Below are 21802 nucleotides of genomic sequence, written 5' to 3' on the forward strand. Positions count from 1 at the left end.
TAAAGTTTCTAAAGTACCAAGTTTGAGTTTCTTTTTCAAACCATTCTTATTTCCTCATTGATCTTGTCCCTTCAACCTCCCACCCCAATCCTTTTTTTCTTTTCTTTTATGATTTACTTTTAGAAGTATCTATTCAGGTGGAAGTCAGTGAGGATAGAAGTGTTTCTATAGTTGATATTTCCCTGTGTCCCACATCATGTGGTTCAATCCTACCTACTGTCTGCTGTCATCCTCTTCATCATTTTTGTTACCATTTGCTATAGAATCTCATCTCATGGACCATGCCCATCCAACCTCCTGGTTACTGATTGCCCCTGTGGTCTCTAATCTGCCTTCTACTGAGGCAAGATTTTGTTTGTGGAATCACAGCACATACTCAGTGGAAGTGATTTCCCTAAGTGCTAAATCCCTAAAGATTAGACCTGTTGTAAGGTATTCATTTTTCATTAAAAAATATATCTTTCCTCTATAGAAGTATTTGTTGGTGGTATTTTTTTTAGCAAAGGTAGTAAAAGCAGGAAATGACCTCCAAACATAAGTTGTCAGAGCTTTATAGGAACTTTGAGATCATTTAATTCAACTAATTTTTACAGATGAGGAAAACCAGATAAGCCTTGGAAAGGGAAAGTGATTTGCCTAAATTCAGAGTTAGTTAATACCAGGGTTGAGAATACATATCTCCTAATTTCCAAACCATTTTTCAAATTTCTCTATCATGCCTCAAATTCTGAGTATCCATGTTGTGTCAACATGAATTACTGATTATCCACCATGCCTCAGGACTTGAAGAGGGTGAATTGTCTTTCTCAGGGAACTGAAGGAAAGATTTTCCCCCACATAGATAAATGTATTTCCCCCAGGTAGTAGCAACTTCCCTTAGTCATTGAATGGGTGTTACCTCAAACAAACTAAGACCTGGGAAAGACCTTAATTTAGAAAGGCCAGGGTCACCCACTGCAACCCAGGCCATCACCATCTTGACTTTTATCTTGCCACTGGACTTTTACAACTCTAGAGGAGAGAGTGAGGCTGATGACTCTGTGCAGTTTTGCCTCACTTAGGTCCAGTTCACTTGCAAGTAATCACCCTCATGATGTCATTGGTCTTCTTCAAGAATAAAGGATCCAACTTGGATTAACAAGAAGAATGTTACAACATAAACTTAAAACCCCTATTAATAGCTAAGTCAACACATTCCTCTCTGTCATAGCAAACACATTTAGCACAAATCCCACTTCTAAGAGTGCTATGAACCTCAAACAGAAAAGAGAGGTCTAACTATATATGTTTTCAGTTTCTTTTCAGGCCATTGTCTGATTACCATAAGATATGTTCACTTATTTTCCACAACCTTGAATGCTTTATTTTACTTACTTTTCAGTCTTTCCTGCAGTGCTAAGCAATGGTCAAATGAAACAAGAAATTAAGAACAAAGGAAATTCTGTCTTTTTAAAGTAATGGAAAACATCTTCACCAGGCACCAACTGTAATGCTGGTTCTGCCATTAACTCGTTGTGTGATCTTCAGCAAAACACCTCCCTTTCTTGTCCTCAATTACTTTATCCATAATGGATATGCCTTTCAAGTACCTTCTAGTTTAATGTTTTTTTATAATTTTATTCTTTATTACAAGAATACAATCCTAGTATTATAAAACAAATTTCATTATACTACATTTATAAGGAAAGTCAAGGCTAAATAAGCCTTTGTATATTTGTGGAAAAGATGCATGTATGCATGTTTATGCTTACACATTTGAAGGTATGTTTGTGTTTGCAAATATGTGTATATATTTTTATAGTTTGCTAAACTTGAGTTAAGTGGCCAAATAGCTTAGTGTTTTTCCCTCTGTGCAGCTCAGTTAATTTTTACTGATGAGACTGGCTAGTGCAAATGATTTTAGCTATCAGAGCTGAGGACAGTTAGATTAACAACTACAGCCTGAAATCACTTTGTACATATCAGTAACACAGCTGAGCAAAAAAAATCCCACAAAAGGCAAATTGTATTTATAAAAGATTTGTTTGGAAGATTTGCTTTGAATTATGCTTTAGGTTTCTCCCCACATCAATATCATTAAGAAACAAGACAAAGAACTAGAGTTTAAGGCAGGCCTGGTGTGGAGAAAGGCCAAAGACAGCCCTATAAGGACATCTTTTCCCTGACCTGCTTCACAGCAGCTCCAGCATTACCTTCATATCAAGTGAGATGAGAAGCACTAAATTAGTCTGAAAAGTGGTGTGGTTTGACTGCCTCAAACAGAAAGTGGGACAGGCCATCGTCTATGTCACCACAGAGTTTCCTATCTCAAGTACATGGGAATTAAAACCTACAGACATTTGTCTTCTGTAATGGACCCATGAGAAAAATTAAAATGGACATCAGGCAGCTGACATTAGAGATCTTGTAGCCTTGTAAAATGACTGTAAAGAAATTCATCCTTTTTTCCTTCTTGCTCCAATTCAGTATTTTAAATAAACAAATTCCCCTGTCATGTTGTCTGTTAATCAGAGTCATATACAATGAGAACTAGAATTCTGAGAAATCATCTAATTCACTATACTAGAAGAAAATTCAGGTCCAAAGATGATGACTTGTACTGTGCAATATGTTAACAGCAGTTCTGAAATTTTTTTTATATTAAAGGTGATAAAGCAATGTCCTTCATTTCAGGATCCTTTATACTTTTAAAACATTTAATTATTATAATTCATTCATTTATTTAGCTGATGCTTTATTAAGTTTTTCTCTAATAGAAAATAAGGTCCCTAAAAACAGGATATGTTTCTTTTTCTTTTTTTACTGTGTATCCCAATGCCTAAAACAAAGTTGCTTCTTTATAAATGTTTATTCACAAATTTGAATAAGACATGGCCCTTCACTGCAAGGAATTTACAATCAGAGAATAATCTTGTGAGTTATTACCAGTGCAAACAATGCCTTGAAGACCAAAGGTAATTGCTGAATTAAAATGAGTTGGGAAGGTCAGGTAGAATCCCCAATATGCTGAAGGTAACTGACCATTATATTTTATAAAATGCTTTCCTCACAACAACTTTGAGATATAGATAGTGCAATTTGATATTAACTAACATTCAAAAACATCAATTAACTTAGCAATGGTCAAAGAGCTAGTAAGGCTGGAACTAGACAGATAGGTCACTCAGTGGATAGAGTAGTAAGTAGCCCTGGAGTCAGGAATACCTGAGCTCAAATCTGACCTCAGGCACTACTAACTGTGTGATCCTGAGCACATAGCTGAGCCACTTTCTACCTTCTTTTCCTTGATCTAAAATGGGGATAATAATAGAAATTACCTCCCAGGTTTTTAGGAGGATCTCTAATGACAATTGGAATTTGAAGATCTTCCCTGCCTTTAATAGACCAAATATAATCACATGGATCCTGTGGTGGAAACAGTTTGCTGAATGGATGGAACAGAGCCCAGAGGAAGCTGGGAGTCAAAGCAGTTAGATGGAGGGAGGAAAGAGGACACTGTGAGTGTTTGTGGGAAGGTTTTGGAATGGTGTTACTCTCTGCAGTATTATTGCGCATAGAATTTTTTGTTGCTGATGGATTTGGTTTTCTCGTGTCTGAATAAATGTTTTCATTCTGTCTTATATATGGAGAGTCTGTTATATTTTGTGATGCAGAATTACACTTGCCTATTCATAGTCAACACTGGTGCTATGAATATTGTGTTGGCACTACAGCATCAAATGAGATAATATTTGTAAAAGTGTTTAGAACAGTTGCTAGAACATATAGGTGCTATATAAATGTTTATGCCATTCCCCTAGGGCCTTCTTATTTTAAGTCCAGTGTACTTTCTATCTCACCACGCTCCAAATCCAGAGGGATGATCAGTTGCCTTGCATAAGTTCACAAAAGCAATTAAGTGGCAGAACCAAAACTAGAACCCAGGTCCCATATAGTTTCCACATAAATTTCTCCCACCCAACCTCCTACTCCTGCTACATTGCATGTTATAACGTATAATAATGTTGGAACTAAGGCAATTGGAAGTCCACATTAAATTAAATCACAGGAAAAGAATAAAGGTATCTATCTACTTTAACTTTAACAATGCTAGTCTTCATTGTCCGGACAATGAAACTGCTTAACTCAAAGAGAAATAAAACTGAATAGTCAGTATTAGTGCAATGATAAACGATGCTCTCAAAACAAAAGTGATTCTGGTTCTGGTCCAGTGTCCATAGACTTTTGCCTCTTGATTTTACTGAAAACACGATTCAAGGCCAATGAAAAACCAGTGAAGAATGCTAGTGGTAAACATACAGATAAATTGTTTTGCTAATGAGAGAGTAAGGCAGATGGCATAACATCATTTTTAAAAAAGGCTATTCTTGTTGTTTGATCTTCCAAGGATTCTGTGGTTTTTAATATATTTGTAAGATATCTTCCTGAAGTGGATATTGTTTTTAAATTTTTTGATATTTTGTTTTTATATCACCTACATTTTGCAATTTATCTTTTTTCCCCATTCTTCGAAAAAGCATTTCCTTCTATGAAGAAAGGGAGAGAAAAATTCTAATTCAGCAAAACTAACATATCAACAAAGTATAACATTATATGCAATTTATCTCATCCACAGTCCTCCACTACTACAAATAAGAGGAGATGCCCTCTGATATGTGTGTATGTATACATGTGTATATATGCATATGTGTATGTATATATAGATATATATGAGCATGGATATGCATGTATGTATATAACAGGATCAACTTGGTCATACACTTGTATATAGCATTAAGAGTTGATTTTTTCCCATTTATATTACTGTAGTCATTATTTATGTTGTTTTAATAGTTCTGCTTACTGAGGTTGTATCAGTTTATATGTCTTCTCATGCTTCTTTGTATTTGTCTCATTCATGGTCTCTTCTTTTTGGTTTAAGTTAAATATTTTCCTTTGGTGTTACCCAGAATTGAAAAAGGGCAGATCAGGAATACTATTTATAATAGAAAAATAAGATCATCATCAGTAGATTGAAACATAAATGAACTATCATATTTCACCTCTAAAATGTCATTATCAGTCATCTACTTCAAAGTCCTTTAGTGGTTAAAATAAAATGAAAGTAAAGTTTGTAGAGTATACAAACTGTTAGGAAAATTGTTTCAATAATTATGTTTGTTGTCCCTTTATTCAAAGAGGACCAAAATGATATCACCATGTCAGGGTCAAGAACTCCATAGGATTTACCAGCAGGATAGTTCATCCATCTCTAAGAAGGCAGTGTTTAACTCCATCAAAATTAAAGTACAAGTAAAGCTTAGAAAGATGTCGAATTTTTGGCTCAGAAAGAAGGCAGATGAAATTCAGTCCTATGTTGACAGTAACAATCCAAAGTGCTTTTGATATCCTGAAGGTTATTTATGGGCCAAAGACCTAGGGTACATCTCAAGTACTCGGTGCTGCTGGAGCCACTCTGACCAGTGATAAAAATATGACCCTGGAGAAATAGATTAAACACTTCCATGGTGTTCTCAACAGATTATCATTAAACAATGCTAAAGCCATTGACTATATATCTCAGGTTGAAGTCAATCATTCTTTAGCCCGACTTCCAACTGAAGAAGAGCTTTGAAATGTCATTAGGCTCCTCTTGATGCTGATTGCATCCAGCAGAGATTTATAAGGTGAAAGGTCTACTGCCCATTTAAAAGTTGACAAAAATCTTCTGGGTTATATGCCAAGAGGAGGCTATCCCCTATGAGAAAAAGGATGCCTCCATTGTCCATCTCTATAAAGGAAATGAAATAAGTTGTCTTGTGACAATAATAGGGGTGGGGGTAGGATGGGGAGGTATCTCTTAGTCATTGCCAGCAAGATTCTTGCGATAGTACTCCTTAAAGACTAATTCTTCAATAAGTATATGATGGCCATGAAAAGTCTGCTGTAAAATATATATATATATATATATATATATGATTATAAAATAGTTGGAAATGATAAATGAGGATTAATAGTATTCCATGGCTTTTAAAATGTGAAATATACTCCCAGAATAAAATATTTGAGAATATTTGAAGTTTTTATTTGCCTTCTATTAGGGCACTCTGATAGATACACATGAAGCTAATAAAAAAAAGTGATTAATGGTACTTCAAAGGTGTTTAGCAGGAGAAATCTTTTTTTTTAATTAATTTATTTATTTTTAGTTTTCAATATTCATTTCCCCAAGATAGTGAGTTACAATTTTTTTCTCCCTGTCTTTCCCCTACCCCCAACCCCAAGATAGCAAGCCTACTGAATCTGTTTCCCAATCTGTTCTCTCTTATATCCTCCCCCATTGCACCCCCCCCCCAACTTTCTAGTAGGGCAAGATGGATTTCTATACCCCAGTACCCATATATCTTATTTCCCAGTTGTATGTAAAAAACAATTTTTTAAACATTTGTTTTTAAAACTTTAAGTTCCAGCTTTTTTCCCTTCTTCCCTCCTCACCCACCCCCGCTAGAAAGATAAGCAATTCAACATAGGTTGTACATGTGTAGTTACCCAAATCATTTCCATAGTTGTTTTATTGTGGAAAACTATATTTCTCTCCATCCTATCCTGTCCCCCACTTATTCTATTTTCTCCTTTGATTCTATCCCTTTTCAAAAATGTTTGCTTCTAACTACCCTCTCCCACAGTCTAGCAGGTGAAATCTTGTCAGTAATCTCATTAGTCACTGATTTCTGGGGTTAAAGCAAAGCTGGAGTAATAGAAAGGTCAATAGAAGCATAAAAGGGGAGCGGGGAGAAAGATTTTAGATTGGGTAGGGGAAAGAATTATTCCAAATGGTAGCTCTTTCTGTATAACTAGGATACAGTGAAATGTAACTTCTCGATTTCTTTTAGTATGCTTGATATATAGTAAGTTGGTCAGATGTCAAACCAATGGTGAAGAGATTATAGAATTAAAGTGAAATCATAAATGAAAACTGAAGTGAATAGTAATGAAGATAGACCACTTCTCAGTGCTTGTGATTTAGGAACTATTATATGGTAAGCATGGGTTTGGTGGATCATTATCATATATTGTTACATAGATAGAACTTACTAATAAGATGTAAACACAAACTTGAATCCTATCTACTGTCAGTTCTGAAATGGCTAATAGAAAGAGGATAGCAAATATAATAGTAATTCATATGTTAATAGATGACAAGGAAAACGTCTTGGGGCCAGTTAAATAGATCAGAATATGTTCTGCTATAATATTGGCTCTTGGTCATACTTTAAGGCTTAGTGGTTGAATAAATGAGTTAATTATTTCAATAATGATTAGTATGGGGCTAAAATGAATAGCGCCTTGTGAAAGAAAGTGTCCTCAGGATATTTTTGGTTTCTGGCAGACTACTGTGACAACATACCCTAGTAAGAGGGGGATTGCTATTCCAATATTTATTGAGTTGTATAGTAGGGTTAAAGGAATATGAAAGGACTCAGTAATCATCCAATAGTTAGCTTATTGTGGTAGAGAAAGCACTGGTTTGGGAATTAAAGGACCTGGATTCAAATCACTACATTGCTATTTTTAATTGTGTAAATTTTAGTTATTTACTGAATCTCTTTCAGCCTCCATGTCTCCATCTGTAAAAATGAATGTTGGGCTAAATAATTTCTAACATACCTCAGTGTGATCAAGATGCTATGAGCCTAATCTTCCAGATTAAGAAGCTGTAGCCCAGAAAGTTTCAGTGACCTGCTAGTATGTGATCATGCTAGTAAATGTCAGCATAAGGCTGATAATCCTAGAACTTTCTAGTAATAGAATACTTAAATCACAACTAGCACATTTTCTGTTGCCCCAACTGCCCCTGATCAGGAATGGTTTCTGATGTTCCCTGATTCTAGTGTTACAAGAGAAAAATGAACAATTCATTAGGTCATTGTTTCCTCAAAGAAATGAAAGGAATCCTCTTTTTATCAATTATAAAACTATAAAACACTTAGAGTAGATGAGAAACATATTCAATATCTACAATGCATTACAACATTTCCACCCACAAAAAACAAATTAACCTGTATTCTCCCTTTATCCTCCTTACACACACACACAGACACACACTCACACAGTATTCTGAATGAAAGTCATACTAAACCATTATGTTTCTACCCTAGGGCACACACATACTCCAGGAAGACACATACATTTCCTTTTACAGGAACCACTAGTTAATTAAGGGTGCGGTTCCTTTTTTTATTATTCCCAGTCCAGGAAAACAGTGGAAAATACCTAACAAATCAAGAACTCATCCTCACCCTATTCATCAACTGAAAACTCCTGAGCATCTGGCTAAGAAATAGAGCATGATCATTGAAGGCAAAGGGTGTGTCCATGTGGTTGTCTTGCAACTCAAGTAGTTTTGAGTAGCACTAGAACTACCTCTGAACTTATCTACATGAGAGTTCAGTGAATAGTCAATATGCTCCTTGTCAGACACTGCTATAAGGTGTTGGTGATTCAATGACAAAAGCAAAACAGTCCCTTACCTCAAGGAACTTACATTTTATTGGAGGAAATAAATACACAAAAGAAAAAAAAGGCACATACACAATAAAGGAAAAGTAATTGGGAGTTGGAAGTGGCTAACCTAGCCACAAAGAGGACCAGGACAGGGCTCATTTAGAAGATAGAACTAGAATTAGATTATGAAGAAAGCCATAAGTGCTATTTGTTCGAGATGAGGAGGGAATTGTACAGTATATGTACAAATGACTGTAGACACAAGATAGATTGGCATGTTAGAGGAGCAGCAAGGAAGCTAGTTTGCCTGGAATGTAGTATAAATGAAGGGGAATAATACTTTATAAATCCAAAAAGGTAAACTTATGCCAAACTATGGTGGACTTTAAATGGAAAACAGAGGAGTTTGTATGTCATCCTAGAATCAATAGAGAGCCCCCAGAACTTTTTGAGTACAGGAATGTCATGGTGAGACCTGTGCTTGGGGCATATCAATTTGCATGCTGTGTGCAAAATAGATAGCAGAGAAGAGACTAGAATTAGGAAGAACGATCAGGAGGATATTGCAATGGACCAGGCGAGGAGTGATAAGGACCGGAATGCGGATTGTAGGCAGGTACGTGAATGCAGGAAAGGGGAGACATGGAAGCGATGGTCTAACATAGAACTCACAAGACTTTGTAAGCTTGTTAACTGTTGGATATGGGTGATGAGGGATGGTCAAGAGTTGAAGATAATTCCAAAGTGACAATTATCTAGAACTTAGATGACTAGTAGCATCATGATGCCCTACAAAGAAAAGGAGAAGTTAGGGAGAAGAGGTGGATTTGGGAGAAAATGAGACATCCAATAAGAGAGAACCCACAATTTCCTACTATAGAGGCAGTCTGTTCCACTTATAGACAGTTGTAATTACTAGGAAATTCTTAGTCATATCATGCCTAAATGTGCCTTCCTGCAACTCTCACATGGTTTCTAATTATTATTGCTATGGTCTAATACATCAAGTCTAATAGCCCTTCCACTTGAAAAACCTTCAAAAGCTTGAGGACAGTCATCATACCCTCCACAAATCTTCTCTTTTATCTAAACACCTCAAATGTCTTCAACTCCTGAATGAATAGCATAGTCTTCTGTCTCCTCCTCAACACCTACATATGTCTTGTAAATATACTTTAACTTGTTAATATTTCATACAATGTAATGCCCAGAAATGAGCACAATACTTCATATGTGGTTTGCCCAAGGCAAAGTACAACCTTTCTTTATTTGGGATGCCATGCCTCCCTTATTGCCATTGAGATTAACACTTTTTTCCTTACACTGATGATTCATTTTAAACCTGTTTCACTAAGACCCCAGATGCTCGTCACATGAAATTGTCTCATCACTATTCCCTTTTACTCTTATGAAGATGACTTTTTAATATACATGTAGAATTTTACATGTGCTTCTGAAAAATTTCCTTTTATTAAATATAATTGGTCATTCTAGTGTGCCAACATCTTTTTAGACCTTGACTTTTAAACGATGTTATCTACCCCTCCTAAGTTTGCGTTATCCATAGCTTTAATGAGCATGGCATTCTCATCTATATAACTGATATATGAGTTGTACAGAATGGGGCCAATCATGAGTTACTGTGCCTAGAAATAATACATCTCTTGGTGGATGGATTTCTTGTGATGAGCCTCTTTACATTCAGGTAGGCAAGGTTTAAGATTGATAAAGATGTAGTCAATGAACATAAATTTGGTTTGATGAAAAGAAAAGGTTTCCTAACAATTACAGCTGTCCATGACTGGAATCAGTTACTTTGGGAGGTAATGGGTTTCTCCTCATTAGAAATCTTCAAACAAAGATTGAATTCCAATTTCCAAGAATATGATAGAGTAGATTCTTATTAATAGTCATTTGAAGTGTCCTCTGAAATTCATTTTACAGAATTAGAGGGGTTTTTTTTAATTTCATCAGGGAACCCCCCTTTATTTTTATACAAGATTTAGCAATAATATTGGGAAATAATCCCATGCATGGGGTATAAAATCATTTAGCAGAGATATACTTTAATTTCCTTGAGGACAAATATTCATTTTCTGCTTTTATAATTCCTTTGTAGCACTTTATATGGTGCCAGGTACATAGTTAGTGCTTAATAAATACTTGTTGATTGATTGACAAATGAAGGTTTAAGAATATAATGTCATCACTTGTGGTTACTCTAAGCTTCTGACGCGGTGAAAATTAGCATCGCTAAATATAAATTGATATTCTCATATAGTCTGTTTCTCATAGATTGTGGTAACTAATTGATAAAAATTCCCAGTAGCAATGGAAATATGAAGTTGTATCCTTATGATATGAGGGATCAGGTGAAGGAAGTTCGTCTTGCTGGTAACCAGCACTTCCCATGCATTTGTAGACTAATGGAGAATACTTATTCTGTTTTGAGATAGGGAATACCCTGCTTTTATTTTTTATAAATAATTTTTATTGTTGTCTTTTGTTTTTCACATCATAATTCTCCCTAGTATCTTTACCCTCTCAGAGATCCATACTACACAACCAAACAATATTTTTATTTTTATCATTTTTATCACAGACATTTTTATTAACAGGCCATTAGAGAAATAATCATGGTAGGAATCTTTAGATCTTTAGTTCATTCTTCTACTAAGCCTGTTGATCTGGTCTTCCCTGTTGCTAGAATCTCCGCCTTACAGGAAGTGTGTAATCTTTTTCTTTATTCGTGGAGAAGATAATTTGAAGGGACACAGGAAGTTATTGGCAGCCTTGAAATGCTTGCCACCAGTGTAGATCTCATGGATCGAGTCCTCCATGCAGATAATTCTGTGTTTACCAAGAAATTTTGCAATAAGGGTATTATCTGTTAGGGCAATTCTCTGTTTCTTGATCTTGCCATGAAAACATTTGTAAATCAAATCATTCACAGACTTCAGGTTTGAGTAATATCATGCAATACAGGTTTCACAAACCTCAGCACATTAATCAAGGCCTTGTTAAGCTTAACAAAAGTACCACTGATGATTTGGCAAAGATAAAGGAACTGCAATACTTTTCAAACCTTTAGGCTAACTTCATTGATACCTGATTCTGGTCACAAAAGTAACTTGGGTTCAACAGGTACATAGTAGTTGCCAGCTTTGGGTGCCATTCTTGGCTAGCTTGATTTCACTTCTGTACATCTGTCTATACTCCTTATGGTAGGCTTTAGCTTTTACATAGATAACCTTCTTCTTCTTCAGGCATTTGACCTCCAGGTTAACAAAGGCCTTTTGCTTTTTTCAAAAGAGATTCTGGAATGAATGGTAGATTCTTCTTCTTCTCTTCTACACCTGCCATGATTCCAGGCAGTAGAAACACAAATAGTATTTTTAAAGAAAGAAGGAAGAGAAGGAGGGAGAGGAAGAGAAAAAGAAGAAATTAGCATAACTGTATAATAATTTGAAAAAGTTCAAAAATATGTTCAATGTCCAACCCCTATGGAACTCCTATTTCCACAATGTGGTATATTGGGGGTGTCTCCTCATATCTGTTGATTCAATACACACTTGATCTGTATAATTTTTCTGCATTCATTTGTGATTTGTGTGTGTGGTATTATTCTTTCCACTTACATTGTAGTCCTTTGTGTATATTGTTTTATTTGATCTATTTCACTCCATAACAGTACACACAGATCTTTCCATGCTGCTGCTCTGTATTCATCACATTATTTCTTACATCACAGTAAAATTCCATTACATTCATGTGCCACACTTTGTTTAATCATTTCCCCAGTTGATGGACATATATTTTCTTTTCAGTTATTATTTGCTATCATAAAAAGTTCTGATATAAATATTTTGGTATACTCAGGGACTTTCTTCTTTTCAATTTTCTTGAATTAATAGCAACTGAGTTTCTTGGTCAAAGGTTTGGACCCTTCACTCATGTTATTTGCATGATTCCAAACCATTTTCCAAAATGACTATACCTATTTCACAGCTTCACCAATAATGTATTGTGCCTGTTATCTCATGTCTGCAAGACTAATTATTGTCATTTTTGTCATCTTTGCTGATTTCCAGGATGTTACATAAACCTAGGATTATTTTGATTCACTTCTCCCTTATGAATGATTTGGAGCCCTCTTTCATGAGGTTACAATACTTTGCCATTTTGTCTTTTGAAAAGTATTTGTTCTTATCCTTTAGACACTTACATAATGGGGAATGACTATTAGCCTTATATATACTAAATGAGTGCTCACTTCAGCAGCACATATACTAAAATTGGAACGATACAGAGAAGATTAGCATGGCCCCTGTGCAAGGATGACATGCAAATTAATGAAGAGTTCCATATTTTTAGGGTTGGCTAGGTGGTGCAGTGAGTAAGAGTGCAGCCCCAGAGTCAAAAGGACACAGGATCGGTTCCGGCCTCAGATACTTAACACCCACCCACACAAAAAAAATTGGCCATGTAACCTTGAGCAAGTTACTCAATCCCAATTGCTTATTATACATATATATATATACTCAGTGGTTTTTTATATAGCTTAGATCCCAATCCCTGATCAGAGGAATTTGATATAAATATTTACTTTTATCTATTCAACTACTTCCCTTTCTATGCATTAATTTTGTCTGTGCTAAAGCTTTTAAGTTATATGTGATCAAAATTAGTTTTTTATAATTGCTTCTACCCTTTGGTTAATAATAAGTCCCCTACCCATAGCTGGGAGATGTTCACAATCTGCTTTTCTTTTATGTTTAATAGTATGGTCTTTAATATTAAGACTATCTATGCATTTAGAATAGATAGCAAAATATGGTGTGAAGTGCTGGTCTAAGCTTAATTTCTGCCAATCAGCTTTCCAGTTCATCCAGAAGTTTTTGTCAAAAACATAGTTCTTTACTAGGTAATTTATGTTTTCTGTTTTCTAAAACATGGTGTTATTTAGATTTTTATTTCTGATTCTTCCTTGTTTATCTTGTCTTCTCTCTCTCTCTCTCTCTCTCTCTCTCTCTCTCTCTCTCTCTCTCTCCCCCTCTTTCTCTCCCTTCCAGCCTCCATCTCTCCTCCTCTCTCTTTCTCTGTCTCTCTGTCTCTTTCTCTCTTTGTCTCTCTGTCTCTTACTCCATGTCTCTGTCTGTCTCTCTTCCTTCCATCAGGTCAGAATGACTAGTACTTTACAATATGGTTAGAGCTCTGAAGGGCTGTTCTTTATTCCTATCTCATTTAAACATTTCCCTTCATAGTCTAGATCTTTTGTTTTTCCAATGAATTTCTTTAGTTTATCAATATCTATAAAAATATCCCCTCAGTAATTTGAATGATAAAATATTTAATTATAAATTGATTAATATAAATTAATTCTGATACTATTATTTTTATTGCACTGGTATGGTCCAGACATGGGCTCTGAATATTCCTCCAGGTATTTAAATTGTTCTATATTTCTATAAGGAGTACTTTGTAATTTAATCTATATAATTCTTTGGTATGATTTGATGTAGTGATCTCCAGAAATCTCATGTATTTTGTAATTATTTACAATGGGATTTCCATTTGTATTATGGCTTCATGGATTTTGTTATAATATAGAAACATAATTCATTTCTGGGTGTTTACTTTGTAGATTTAGAATTTCATTGTTAAATCTACATTTGCATCTGTGTCTTTTGTTTGTAGTCACTATTATTGTTATACTATTATATTATTAGTGATTATTACTATATTATGGTATTTAAAGAATGTGTTTATTATTTCTTCCTTTTTACAGTTTTTACAATATCTCTGTGTCCTAATATATGGTCAACTTTTGTAAAAGTTAAATGTAGTATGGATACATACGTCTATATTTATGTATGTATATATGTATACATATGTGAGTAAATATATATATATGTATGTACATATATTCTTTTGCATTTTCATTTACAGGATGCCATAAATCTTTTAGATCTAGGTTCTCCAGCAATTTTCTTAGTTCCATGTTTTTCCTTTTGTTTATCATTCTGCTAGACTTATCCAAAACTGAGAAAGGGGTATTGAAGTCTCCTGTCACTAATATGTTTCTATCTGGGTCTTCTTGTAATTCTCCTAATGTTTTTTATGAAATCATACAAGTAATTTCCAGCATATAAGTTTAGTACTGATATTGGTTTGTTATCTATGGTTCTGTTTAAAATAATTCAATTCCTTTGTTTGTGCCTTTTTAAAAGTTTTCTTTTTCTTTGTTAGGTAGCATGATTGCAACTCCTCTTTTTTTATTCATGTGAGGCATTTTTTTTCCTATTCCCTCAGTTTTATTCTATATATGTCTTTGTTTTTAAAATGTGTTTGTCATAAGCAAGAAGTTGTAGGGTTTTATCTTATCTAATCTTTCAATCGTTTTACTTAATTGAATTATTTTATCCATTCATATTTAAAGTTAAATGTTAGATTTATATCTTCCTCCAATTATCTCTAACGTTATTTTTTAATTTGGAATTTTTCTTTCTTCTGTTGTACAAAAAAATACTTTGTCTCTTTACTTTAGCTTATTTTTTTATGACAGACCTTTTACATAGGCTCTCTTTGCCTCACCTTGACACTAATCCCCATGTTACCTCTTTTCCTGTGAAGTTTTACTTATTAGTCCCTTTTATTTCCTGTTTTTATTTAATTATTTAATTATCCCCCCCCCCATTTTTCCTCATTTTGGACAAATAGATTCTCCTTTCTTCTTCCCCTTCAATTAATTGTTAGTTTTTATTTTATTTTATTTTCATACCCCTTTTGAAAGAGTGTTTCTCTTTCACTTTCCTTACTAGCCATCCTCTCTGTCTACTCTAGACTTATTCTTTGGTTCATGGCCCATACTTAGCTAGTCCCTTTCTATTTTCTTCATTCTTCATGTAATCAAAACTTCCAGGGTACACATTCTGGGGTATATCCTCTAAGCAGCTTTTGTCACTACCTTTTAGAACTTACCTCTCAAATCGGCCTTCTACATTGTGTCTCACTCCCAAAACAAAAACAAAAAGTGCCAATTTCTGTATGTGACAGGGAAGACGTTGCTCTGTGGTAGTATTTCATCCCATAGCACTGATTATATAGCCCACCACTGAACCGTATCCTCCCCCAGTTACATTCCTTTTAATTTTCCCTCAAAAACCTCCATTCTGGGTCCATGCTCTTCCACTCCTCCCAGGTACTCCAATTCCATGTCTACTGGTGTCTAGACCACCAGTAATCTCTACAAACATCAAATCCTAGTGGACAACATCCATTGCAAGGTCGCCATCTCCCTTCAAACAACTTCCCTCTTTATCTATAGAAAGATTCATCTTTGAAACCCTCCCTCCCACTATCCAACCAAGATTTCCCCTTTTCTCTTCTCCCTCCAACCCCCCACTTCATCACACACTCTTCTGCAGGCTCTTATTTTCCTGAGAGATCATAAGAGTTAATATTCCCTTATTACTGGTCCTTAACTTGACCAGGACATATTGTGCACTCCCCTCTATCCTCCACCTCTTTTCCCCCTTGTATGCACTATTCCATTTTATTATTTAATCACACACACACACACACACACAAATATATATATATATATATATGTATGTATATGTATATATATTCAGCTATACACAGATTGCTATATGACTCTGTCCATAATAGCCCAGGCACACCTCTCTATTATTACCTCTAGTTGACTTTTGCTTTCATCCCTATTTGTGTATATTTAGGAAAAAATTTTTTCCAAAAAAAATTGGTCTCTCTGCTATTACTCTGTTGCTGTTGTTCTCTCTGGATACTGCATTAGTTCATTCCTCCTGCATTTCTATTGTTCAGGGTAGTCAAGAATCAAATAATCTTTATAGGTCTGGTTTTCTTTCCGATCATATTTCAAATGCCTCTTTATTACTGAATGTCTATCTTTTCTTCATTTATAGTTAAGCCCAGATTTGCAGGGTAGATTATCCTTGCCTGCATCCTGAACTCTATTTATCTTTGGAACTCAGTGTTCCATTTTCTCCTTTGTTTTCTGGTGTGTGGAGGATAGTCTTGAGTTATCAAAATGTCTTTCCTTTGTATTTAAAGCTTTTTCTTTTCCTGATCACCTGCAGAGTTTTTTTTTTATTAAGTGAATTATTAAATAAATAAGTGGGAGTTGGGGTGTAGAATTTAGCTTTATTTCAAACCCAGACACATGCCCTGTGCCTTTCTTTCTGTTTTGTCATTACCCTACAGAAATTTTTTTGTTTCTTAGAATGTTGCCTCAATGTTAACTATTAAAGTGCCAGCAAATTTCTGTGCTTAGGAACTTAGATTTGATTTCTACACCACTGAAAAGATGGACAGGAGTTCAAGGGGTAAGTTTTTTGTTTTTTTTTTTATTGTAAGCCCATAGGTCAAGTGGCTAGAGTAGACTTGCTACTGGTATTGTGCTAGGAGAGGGGGTGCTGAATGAGTGGCAGTTATGCATTAGTTTATAGAATTTCGTGTTCTTTTGATTTTCTAGTCTCCTAGTCATGGAGACAGTCAAAATTTCTTTACCTTTGGTATATAATTTTTGTTTTAGAGAGGTCTGAGAAATTAGTGAGAAATCCTAGTCTTTCATCTTACTGGTCACATGACCCAAAAGTTTACCCTTGCCTTAACTTTTTATCTTTGTATCACTGTTCTCCAGAGCAATGCCTTGCACATAGTTTTGTTCAGTCATTTTCACATGTCCAATTCTCTGTGATCCCATTTGGGGTTTTCTTGGCAAAGATACTAGAATGGTTTCTCATTTCCTTCTCTAACTCGTTTCATAAATGAGGAAATGGAAGCAAAAGGGGTTAAGTGATTTGCCCAAGGTCACACAGTTCATAAGTGTCTGAGGCAGGATTTGAACTTGGGAAGATGAGTCTTCATAACCCAACACCATTCTATCACTGAAGTACCTAGCTGCCTCACACAGTTGCATATGATAGGCACCCAAGAAGCTTTAGTTCAATTAAATTGACTAAAATTAGGTTGCTATGTAACTGAACTATCTAGCCTTTTTTATAATTTAATTCATTACTCAATTTATTTTAAGGTAGCAAATTGCTGTAACATAAATAGATATGGTATCATCTATTAATTTTTATTCTTAGTTCATGTCATTTTACCAATGGCTTATATGTTGGTTTTCAGCAGATTAAAGAGAGCATTTGAGTCTCATCTCTATTATTTCAGTGTCTTCTGTGTGTCCATGGAGATATTAATGTTTCCTTTAAGATGCCAATATATTTTAATAATATAGTATACCCTTTGTCTTGCAGAAACATCACATTATTTAATGTAACCAAAAGCAATAGAATATGACTCATAAAATTTGTGTGTCCTTGTAGTATGCTATTAATGTGTGTACTCTATAAGGCTGTAATTTTGGGGAGAAATTTTCCATAAAATTGTTATAAGAGTTATCTTATAAATTTGAGAGAATTTGGCCCAATATTCATTTAATCAAATTGTCCCGCTAATAACATCCCTTCAATTGTAAATACTAGTTCAGACTGACATTATGAATTTTTGTAAGACATTATAACCTGGGGTTTAATCCTCACACTTGCTGCTTAACTCACATGGAATTTACTCTGTAGCCTTCAGTAGGGATGGCTTATTGCCCTTCTCATAGCCACTGTGGTCAAATCCAACTGGGTGAAAATTAACACTACCCCCATGACCCTGAAATTTTTATTAATTTTTAAATTATTATTTTATTACATTTTATTCTAGGGAAACCTTACAGATAAGGCAGCATTAAACACTGGTCTGGGACTCAGGACAAATGAACTCTAGACCTTTCTGTCCTGAAGTATATCTGTGATTTTGGCAAGTCATTTCTTCTCTCTGGGTCTTTAGTTTCTCCTCTGTAGAAATAAAACTATTGGTCTATATGAAGTCTATAATCTTATTCAGTTGTAACTTTTTGTGTTTTGCCTAATTTGCCATTTGGCATATCATAGAATCTGAGCATGAGAAGGGACCTCAGAGATCTTCTCATCTAACCCTAGTTTGATACTGGAATCTTTTCTACCAAATTCCTGAACAAATGGTCATCAAAAATCTGCTATCAAACTTCTAATAATGACAATGTACTATTGATGGAAACTCATTTCATTTTAAACAGTGTTCTAATTAATAGGAAATTCTTCCTTAAATTAAGTTCAAATCTCTGGTTGGTCACAGTACAGCCCTCAGCAGCTATATACATCTAATTTCTCTTCTACATGACATACCTCCAAATATATAAAAAAGAACCATCATACCCTTCTCCCATTTTCTAGTAATTTCAAATATTTTCAAATTTGAATCTTTTGTGAGTTAAATAGCCAAGATACCTTCAGTTTAAAGAGCTCCGGTGGGGCAGCTAGGTGGCACAGTGAATAGAGCACCAGCCCTGGAGTCAGGAGAACCTGAGTTCAAATCTGGCCTCAGACACTCAACACAAAACTAGCTGTGTGACCCTGGGCAAGTCACTTAACCCCAATTGCCCTACCTCCCCCCTCCAAAAACAACACAGAACAAAAAAAAAAAACAAAAAGCTCTGATGCAGTAGAGCACTAAACTACAAATTGAATACTGAGGTCCAAGTTATGAGAAACAAAAGGAAGTCCTAGAAGGTTTTTGAGAGTGAAACCATGGTAAGTACTGTTTCTTATGAAGATTATTTTAATGAATGTAAAAAATTAACTAGAAGAAATGGAGAAAACTGAGAAGCAATGTAACACCATATTCCTGTAGATAAAGTAAGAGGTGATAAAGATACTAAATAGGGTAGTGCCCATGTGAGTGAAACAGCATAGCATAATTTTTCGAAAGTAGCATCAACAAGATTTGGCAAATTATTGGATGAGAGAAAGGAAAAGATGAAAGATCATGATTGAAATAAAAGTTGAGAGGATAGGGAAAGATATAATGGGATTGTATAGTATGGGATAGGGGAGATAGAGTTCATGACTTATGCCTTTGATTTGAAGGGCAGGATAGGTTTTAGAAGAGGTGTCATACAAGAGGTTCAAGTGTTGGCAAGTAATCAAATCCAGATTAAAATATAATTGGAAAATATTTAACAAAGTCAACAAAAATAAAAGATAATGTTAATATGTGTGCACCCATGCATGCATGCGCACATGTTTAGGTGTGTTTGTGTGTGTTGTAAGTCAACATGCAGCCTACAGAGATCTTTATGTATGGTTGAGTGGTAGGGTTTCTTTTTGAGTTCCTGACTCCAAGGCCAAACGGGATAAAGTCTTGGTCTTGGAGTTAGGAAGTCCTAGATTAAAACCTTGCCTCTGAAACCTATTAGTTGTGGGGCCATGACGACATTCCTTAATCTATCAGAGATTCATTTTGTTTCCTCATTTGTAAAAATGGTATAATAATACTTGTATTATCTACCTAGGATTGTTGTGTGGTTCAAATGAGATAATGTATATAAAGCCCTTGGCAAAATCTCAAACAATATACAAATGTCAGTTTCTATTTTTCTCTGTAAAGTAGGAGGCAAGAGCATCTGTTGAGAGGGGGTGGGGATTGAAACTTGGGGGAAGAGAAGGTTTGGAACAACAGCTGAGGGCAGATGCTAATTTCCCTTTATGCTTTCATCCATTATGTCATTGGCTTAACAAATGTTTATTGGAAGCCTTAGTGTGCGGACTGGGTTTGCTTCTTAAGTAATTGTGATGACGTGTAGGATATGGCTCATGTCAACCAAGGACTTTGATTAGACAGTTAAGGAATACACTCATGAAAAATTTGAGTCACCCAAAAAGATTAGCTGATATAAACCAGAGAAGGAGAAAACAGATGGAGCTGGTTCAAGCAGTTATGACATCATGGAAAAATCATTGCCTTTGGAGTAAGAATACTTAGGTTCAAATCCAAACTCTATTACTTGATACCTTTGTAACCAAATGTAAACAATTTACTTAACCACTTAATTTCCTCATCGATGAAACATGGGGATTATACTAGCACATTTTAATTGCCTTCTGTAACTCTTCCCTCAGGGAAGAGGTGAGATTTCAGATGAGGCTTGAGTGAGGTAATATTTAACAGTATTCTAAACAGGGAGGTTGGATCCTTCCTGGAGTTCTAATTTCCATTTCATAGTTAGAGAAACTGAAGCTTAAAGGAGTCACACTACCTGTCCAGTATCACATAGTTAATATGTGGAAGGTATTTCTTTTATTAATTAATAAATTTTGTTTTTACCTTCCTTGTAACAAAGATTCCAAATGAATGAAAATTTCTGCAGAACTAAATGCATTGACTGTGTCTAACAGATTATGCAACATTTAATACCTACAGTCTACAGTCTTGCTAATGAAAGAGGGAAGTGCATTTTCTCATTTTTTTTCCAAGGCCAAATTTGGTCATTAAAATTACCCAGAATTTTGAATCTTTCCATTTGCATTCTGTGATCATTATGTATATTGTTGTGTGGTTCTGCTGACTTCACTCTTCATCAGTTCACGTAAATATTCTCATGTTTCTCTGAATCTTTCATATTTGCTCTTTCTCATAGTGCTCTAACATCCCATTATATTCTCAAACAATGAGCTTAGCCATTCCCTAATTAATGGATATCTACTTTATTTCCATGTCTAAGTTCTCGAACCTTATCCATGGATGCCTTGGGGGTTTATGGACACCAGCTTAAGAGTACTTGGTCTGGCAGATCTCTAAGATCTCTTTCAATTTCATGACTTATGACCAAGACTAATTATATTTAAAATGTTAGCAAAATCAGATATAGACTCAATTAGTCAAAAAAGTATTTTTTGAGCTCCTACTATGTACCCACCACTGCACTGGGTCCTAAAGGGAATATAAAAGGAGGTTGATGTAAGACCATCAATAACTAACCTTCACATTTCACCTTTTAAGGTTAATGGAGTAATTCAAATGCAATATCTCATTTGATCCCCACAAGGAACCCTTCTAAGAAGTCATCATAATTGTGACCATAAGACTGTAGTTAGCAAAAATGAAGGTCTCTTAGAGGCCTTCTGTTCTAATACTTACTGTACAAATGAGGAACTAAGGTTTAGAGAGGTTCAATCACTCAGTCAGTCTCACAGGTAGGAAGAAGCAGAGTAATTACTATGTAATTACCTGTCCTCAGTGAGCTTACAATCGAACGAGGGAAGACAATACATAAAAGGATGTTGGAAAACAGATTGAGGCAGAGTGGAAACACTAAGGGATATCTTGTTCCATGGAGTTGAAACCAGTCAGCAGCAGATACAAAGTGAGATAACTCGGAAACTAAACAGAAGACCCAATTAAA

General features: G+C 35.1%; 1 non-coding gene across 1 annotated transcript; it reads left to right on the top strand.

Moving 5' to 3' along the window:
• Positions 1–12749: 12749 nt before the first annotated feature.
• Positions 12750–12856, top strand: LOC138143570 (U6 spliceosomal RNA). Its single transcript, XR_011163727.1, has one exon. It is a non-coding gene; the product is annotated as a U6 spliceosomal RNA (small nuclear RNA).
• Positions 12857–21802: the final 8946 nt, after the last annotated feature.

The sequence above is a fragment of the Petaurus breviceps genome, unplaced genomic scaffold (genome assembly GCF_028583685.1).
Source record: "Petaurus breviceps papuanus isolate PSGF00001 unplaced genomic scaffold, PetGlider_PUasm1.0 90644, whole genome shotgun sequence".
NCBI lineage: Eukaryota > Metazoa > Chordata > Mammalia > Diprotodontia > Petauridae > Petaurus > Petaurus breviceps.